This window comes from Eutrema salsugineum, unplaced genomic scaffold, assembly GCF_000478725.1.
Source record: "Eutrema salsugineum unplaced genomic scaffold, Eutsalg1_0 scaffold_4, whole genome shotgun sequence".
Lineage (NCBI taxonomy): Eukaryota > Viridiplantae > Streptophyta > Magnoliopsida > Brassicales > Brassicaceae > Eutrema > Eutrema salsugineum.
Window position 1 is genome coordinate 4,667,364 of NW_006256686.1, and position 7,356 is coordinate 4,674,719.

The 7,356-nt window shown below is 33.8% G+C and overlaps 1 pseudogene; it reads right to left on the minus strand.

Moving 5' to 3' along the window:
* Positions 1 to 399: 399 nt before the first annotated feature.
* On the minus strand, positions 400 to 6,038 carry LOC18014206 (annotated as a pseudogene).
* Positions 6,039 to 7,356: the final 1,318 nt, after the last annotated feature.

Below are 7,356 nucleotides of genomic sequence, written 5' to 3' on the forward strand. Positions count from 1 at the left end.
AAGGAATTGAACGAGCCAGGGATATTGGGATAATACGTTAACAACTCCGGTTCGACGAGTTTTTTGAGTCGAGAAGAGAAGAGTAAATAATAACTTCTTTTTTTTTTCTATATTTAGTTGTTTTATTTAGTTTTATAATATTTAATTGTTTCTTTTTTTTATAAACAAAAGAAGCTGGAAGAGAGCGTATGGATCATGTTGAGTTGATGAGACGGTGCACAAGAACAAAACAACTACAGAGATTCAAGATCCTCTTATAAGTGAAATCCTAAATCCTTTTACATAGGATAAGATTGATTAGTAGATAAACAATATTAATAAGATTAATAGTTATCATTGAAATCTTATAGATATAGAAGGGTACATATATATTTATAGATTCTTTCATCAATAAATAAATATACATTCTTTATTCTACCTGTTAACACAGTTAAGGTTTATCCATAGGAAACTCAGGATCAGGCTGGTTTCTCTGGCAAAGATATCTGACGGAATCTATAGTTGCGTGATGCAATCTCCCGTAAATGTCTCAGAGCTGGCGCACATAAGTTGAGTGTATTGCCTCCTGAATCATCGTTCTGAAGAGTGTTATGTACTTTGGCTTCTTCTTCACGTAAAGCTTTTGAGAGCTTTCTTTTACAATGATTCACCCATTTTGCTTGTATAAGACATGCTGCCCAATTCTGCCATTCCCTCGAATAAAACCTGACAAAATCATTGCCAAAAAGAAGAAAAAAAAGTTATTTAATGTTAATGCGTTGAATTTAACTTGATAAACAAGTTACAAAATATATGTTGGGGTTATTACGTTGAAGTTGACATATGTTGGGGTTATTACGTTGAAGTAAACTTGGGAAACAAGATACTTATCTCGTACACCAAATACGATGGATACTCAATATTCGAATATGAGGTAAAATCAGAAAAACCCAAACACATTCAATCACAGACGTATGACTGTATTGGGATTCATAGATTTCACTTCATATTTGAATTTTGACTGTCCACTGTATTATTAGTCTCCAAAATAGTTCACCAAGTAATTTTCACCAATATATTAATTTACGATTAAGTCAGCCCTGCTTTTTCAGTTGAAATTCTTGCCTGGTATGGAGTTGCTTGCTTGCATACTGAGCAGTGACAAATTTGACATCATCCGCTGAGAGAACAAAGCCTTCGACTTCTGTCAGAGCTTGAATGGTTTTATTATAGAGATAGGGAATTGAGAATTTTGATGATCTAACAATCCCCAAGTGATAAGTTCTTCTCCACAGAAATCACCGGTAAAGCTAATCCCACGATGATTATAAGTCTTTGAGGTGATTAGATTTCCTCTTTTATAAACAACATATCCTCTATTGGTTCACCTTCGCGCACAATGTAATCGTTTTCTGCGTAAATAACCGTTTTGAGACGAGCACATACAACGTCTAGTAACCGATCATCTATATCTTCTAACCAAGGCAGCTGAAACAAAAGCAAAAAATAAATTAAATTTAAGTAAGTGTTGGTTAAGGCTGATTACCGTTATGTAGTAATAGTTATGGTTGGACAAAATCAGGTTTTGTGGCTTGCAAAAATCAGGGTCAAACATATTCTACACTACAAGAAAATTGGGCATTTACATTTAATAGCGTTTCCATGAACGATACGATACCGGTTTTACATATGCTGTGATAGATTCGTCTATCAGAGTGCATATAAAATGCTTTAATATTTGTTGTTACAGCGTTTTTAAAAATGCTGTAGTATAGTATTTGTTATTTAATAGCTCGTAAGCATTTGATATATTATGTTGTAGCGTTTTCGTCTTGCTGTAATTTATTTTGTTAGTTGTTAGTTGTTACACCTCATTTTGTAAGCTATGAAATATTGTTTCGTAGCTGCATAAAATTTCATGTAGCTGCATAAAATTTCCTGTTATGATTCTTGTTTGTTGCTATAATATTGGCTTCATATGTTGAGCTTGAGATTTGCGGAATCCTATTTTTACATAAAGATCAAACACAATTTGCAGTAACTTAAATTCTTAGTTTCCATAAATAATCCATAACATACGTAACTTTCTTCAAATATAAAGCATTTTATATGCGCTCTTGATTAAAACCGCAATCGTATCGGAGAAACTATAGCTCCTGCTAACATAGCGTTAATCTTAAGCTATTGGGGTTAGGATTTAGTTTTTAGAATGTAAAGTTTAATTTTTAGAATTTAAAAATTAGAATCAACGTCTTTTAAATCTAGAATATTTTGACAATTAAATATTAATTTATTTATGTTTCTATAAATCATGTTGTTGAGCAAATGAACTTGAGAAGTCTCAAATTTTCTTTATTTATTTTAGGATTAATCAGGAAATTCTACGTCAAAATTCATAATAAATCTCTCCCTTGGGAAACATTTGTCTTTTTCAAAATTGGAAATTGAACTAGTGGACTCAAGGACGGCGTCCCAACTCAAGGACGCACACTTGCTAAGAACTCAACACTAGCTTAAAACTCACATTCTAAGTCAGAAACTTCTAATGAACAACTAGACCTAGGTGAAGAGAGATAGACAAGTAAGTTAATCACAAAAAGGGAACTTACACGCTTTAACTGCTTGAGGACCTTCTGGTAAATATGGCGTTTGGTTTCGAGTCTAAGGTTTTTTGGAAGCCTGCGAAGTAAAGAATCTTCTTCGGTGCCTCTGGCTTCTCGCCATATGTAATCCTCTGATCTCCTAATGCGTTCCTTAAGATGCTCTGGTAGCATCCGAGAGGACATCCATTTTTCTGTATCCCTCTTTTTCTCCTCCATTTCATCTATTCTCGTCGTACTTGATTGCAGATACTTCTGTTATTGACCAAAAGAATCAGCTTTACTTAGATCAAAACTTTAGATTATGAGGTATGAGCATATTACCTGAACATTTCCAATGAGCACAGCAAACAAGAGTAAACCAGAGACGCATATAGTGATAGCAAAAAAGATCTCCCCTATAGAGTTGCTTGTCTCCAAGTTTTGCCCCAAAGCACTGTAGTTGTTAAAAGAGGGGATTAAGGTATGAGACAACCTCGGCAGATGCATGGACTTCTCTTTGCGGTTAGATATATATACTAACCTAAGATTTCGGAGACCCCACCAAAAGCAATAAACGAACTTCCTCGGAAAATCCCTTGACTCTACCACCCCAGATTTCAATGCATCAGTGTACATACCAAAGTTGAAGACTGTGGAGTTTGTGATTTGTTCAGGGTCCATTACTGGGCATGAAGTGTTCAGAAAACGACTGTTAATGTCTCCGCCACCTCTCACACAATACAGATTCGAGAGATTGCATCCGGATGTCCTAGCACACGCTTCAGACCAGCACATGTTTTTCTTCTCTATTGCACTCAAGTACCAGAAAGCCCCAATCACCTGACCAGTGACCATCATCACAGTTCTAAAAATTTCTTGCTTCTATATAACGAAACGATAGCAGTAGCAAAGACTAACATAACTCTGCAACATGTAGAGAAATAGGTTTAAAGCAGCCCCAATCCACTTTGTTTCTGTTACCGTACCAGAGACTCTTGTTACTTCTTTGAGAACCGGATAGATACGAATGATTCTTGGTATATATTGAGAAAGTATAATCCATTTCAGTCTTTCTTCTGACAACAACGAGCCAGATCGATGAATGAGAGTGAGGACCGCAATCTACAAGATTTTTCGTTGCACATCGATCTTAAATGCTAGATGTCACCATAATAAAAATGAACTATTGATAAGTAGATGTCACAAAGGAAGTAAACACACCTGAGGAAGGGGGACAACAGAAATAATGTCAACAATGAAGTAAAAAGAGAGGCCTCTTTCCCTTATAGCCTTAGAATATATGAATGACTCGCCTCTTAATGATACTTGTAAACGAGGAGCAATGAACTCGGTTATAATATGAAAAATGATATGAATCACATAGAATGTGTCAATAATGGTACGAACAACACAAGCTGCTGCTCCAAGCTTCTTGTCGAAAGTGAAACAGAATCTATGAGAATCAATCACAGGGATAAAGAGAAATAAAGGATCAATAGCCAAAGCAGCCAAGCAAACTAACAGGACAGTCTTCCTCCAGTTTTCAAGGGTTTTCATGTTCCTGTAAACCATCTTTAAGCGTCCTATAACAGTATCACATATAGAGGTTGAGGATCGCTCCAAATTCACACGGTGATATCTGCACCAACGTACACGGAAATGTGTATATATATAAAACCAGTTCATTAAATATTGTGACATATTACATAATGGTTTGTAACTTTGTATTAAAGCGGCCGTTGTGTCAAAACCGGGTCCGAATCCGGTAGATTAATGGATGATTTTTAAAAATAAAATATAAAACTATAGGAAGTTACCTTCTCCAATACTTCATAGTGGTTTGTACAAGATAATGAAATCCACTCGGTCGGCTCTCTCCGTAAGCTAAACTGATATATGGAAACTGTAATTAAATTAGAAACCAAAAAGAGGTAATAATACACAAGGCCAATCTGTAGTGATTATTTGACTCTCGGAAGATAATTGTAAGAAATAGAAATGAAAATCTCTACCTATTATTTTTTTATTATAAATAAATTTCTGGCGAATTTAACTGTAAATGTAATACATAAGATAATAATACTAACTTACCAACATATGTGTATGTCATTATTAAATTAATCGTGATATGTATTAACATAATAATATAAATTTTCAATTTATAGTTATTTATTTTTAAATTGACAAAAAATTGTTTGAAAAAATGGAAACTAATAAAATAACCTATAAAATAATGTTAAATGATATTTTAACAATAAGATATGAAATAACCTATCATTTGTGTAATTATAAAAATAGAAACTAATAAAATAATATATTCAGATAAAAATTTACAATTCAAAAGATAGAAACTATTAAATCTATATATGGATTCATACACACAAAGTAGTGGGAATCTGCCCAAAAAAAAATCGTTTTCTGTATTCTGATAGAACGGAAATTGGTTTACAGGTTCTAATTTCTATGTTTTATCTATAAACTATTAATGTCGTAATCTCTCACTAAATACCAAATTTGATCAAATAAACATTTTACTCTCTCATCTCTAACTTATATTTTGAATTTTGGGTGGGAATTTTTTTTGTTATTTGCTTAATTAAAACATGAATTCAAACTTTTATTATTTATTTTATGAAACTTAAGACTTCTAAAACGTTAGTTTTGTAGAGCTAAAAATAATAAATTATTATAAGATCAGAATTGTAATATTTATTGTCAGTATTTATGAATAATTTAGATCTCAAAGAAGATAAAATAGAAAGGAAAAAAAATATTGAATTTCTAAAGGAAACTAGAAATTATAAAAGTTTAATTGGAAACTAAATAATATAAAGAAATAGGATAAACAAAATAAGTTAATAATTATTTGCCTTATTTTTTTGTGTGGTTACGCGTCAGTATTTCTAATTTAAATTTATTTCATTTCACTTGTGATATTGATTTTGTATTTCACTTTACCAAAATAAAATGATGAGCTTACATTGGAGAAAAAATGTGGGTGATAGCAGAAGAAGCACAATTATATTATCGACTGATACTGTTGATTAGGAGAAGAATAAACGAAGGAATGATGTAAGAAACTAGCTCTTTGATGACTAGATTCTATTTTTTTCTTTTCTTTTTCTTTTTTTTGTCAACACTAGCTTCTGCTTATCCGATTATCTCTATGGATAACGCACTGAGTTTCCCCATATCAACTCTGGAATAGACTCTATCCTTTATAAATTAGTAAGCTGATAGACTCTCTCAAGTGACCAAACTGAAGAACCCGACAAGAAATAAACAATAAAGAATTAAACAAGTAATAAGAAGTAACCTGTTTATCGAGACGGCGACATTAGAGATTATCTCGCCGATTTAAATTCGCCGGCGTCGAATCGAAGAAAGAAATGATTTGGCAGTGGATGGAAGTGTTTTTTATTTGAGAGTTTTACATCAGTCTCCTTTTGGTCTTCTCGACAATTTCGGATTTTTTTATTTCTGTTTGGGGTTAATCGGTCAACTATGAGTTTTACATATGTAGGCAGTGCCTCTAGTGGGGATTTTATCGAATGCCGTAAGATCTACAGTTTCTATGGTGGGGCTATATGATTGTTGTCGTTTACAGTTAATATTTTTTTTGGGTTGTTTTGAAAATAGGGTAGTTTTTAAGTTTTAATTTGAGAAATTGATAGTTTTAAGTTTTAATTAGTTAGGGTAAGGACATATTTTCATAATGCCAAACTTACTTTTGTTTCCGAGAGAGAGACAGAGAAGTCTGTTCCTTAGAGAGATACAGACGCAGAAAATACCATGGGTCCCAGGAATAGTCTGTGTCCGCGCGCGTAACAGCCGGTAAGATAGCACCTCACGCGCTTGATTGGATCTTTTTTTTGCCTGATTTCGAATTTCAGAATGAAATTTCCAAAAACCACCTTAGCATACTAGGCTTTGGTTATGGGCCGGAAACTATGGCCAAACTACCCTGAAATTTGTTATGGGTCAGAAACAATGGCAAAACTATCCAACTCATTAGACGCAAAACTACCCTTCCCATTCTTTTTTATTTTTGGCGGGAAAATTGTGGTTAATTAGAGATAATGGAGATAAATTGGTGAAAATAAGAAACAAAGTACCCTAACCAAATTAGAAACCCTAGTTTCCCTTTCGAAAAGATGTTGAAATTGAAGGAGAAATTATGCGATGATCAAGAGGATAACAACCACGGTTAGTTACTTAATCCTATTATTGTATACCCATAGATTTGTCATAGTTATTTTTGAATTTTTCGTTTTGGTGTTCGCTATTTGCCAATAGTTTTTTAGATATGGTGTTCGCGATTTGCAGTGGATGCGTTCATTCTCGTTATGGCAGGAACGTGGATAAGGTACTATACATGAGATCAGGATTTCAAAATGGACATATCTCGTCGTGGAAGGTGCATAAATTGCAAAGATGTGTATGGACCAGATGATTTGAGAAATCTGATTGCGCATGAGTTTGGATTAGACCCGAGAGTTGTTTCGATGGAGATTTCCTACTGGTTTGATGATGTTCTAGCTGAGCTTAATGGTGATGGGAGTTGTCCATGTGTGATAGTTACTCCTCGAGAGTACAAATTATTCCGTTCGCTGCATAAGTCTGATAAGTCTGTGAATTTATTGTCACATTCAAGGAGTCAGTAAATGGTGAAATGGTGAGATTGAAACGGAAGGAAAGTCTTGAAGTTCAAATTGCTATGGAACGGCGAAAGTCCTTAGGGCCAACAAACTTCATAGCCTCTTCTTTGGCAGCGTCTAGTCAACCCGATGATGAA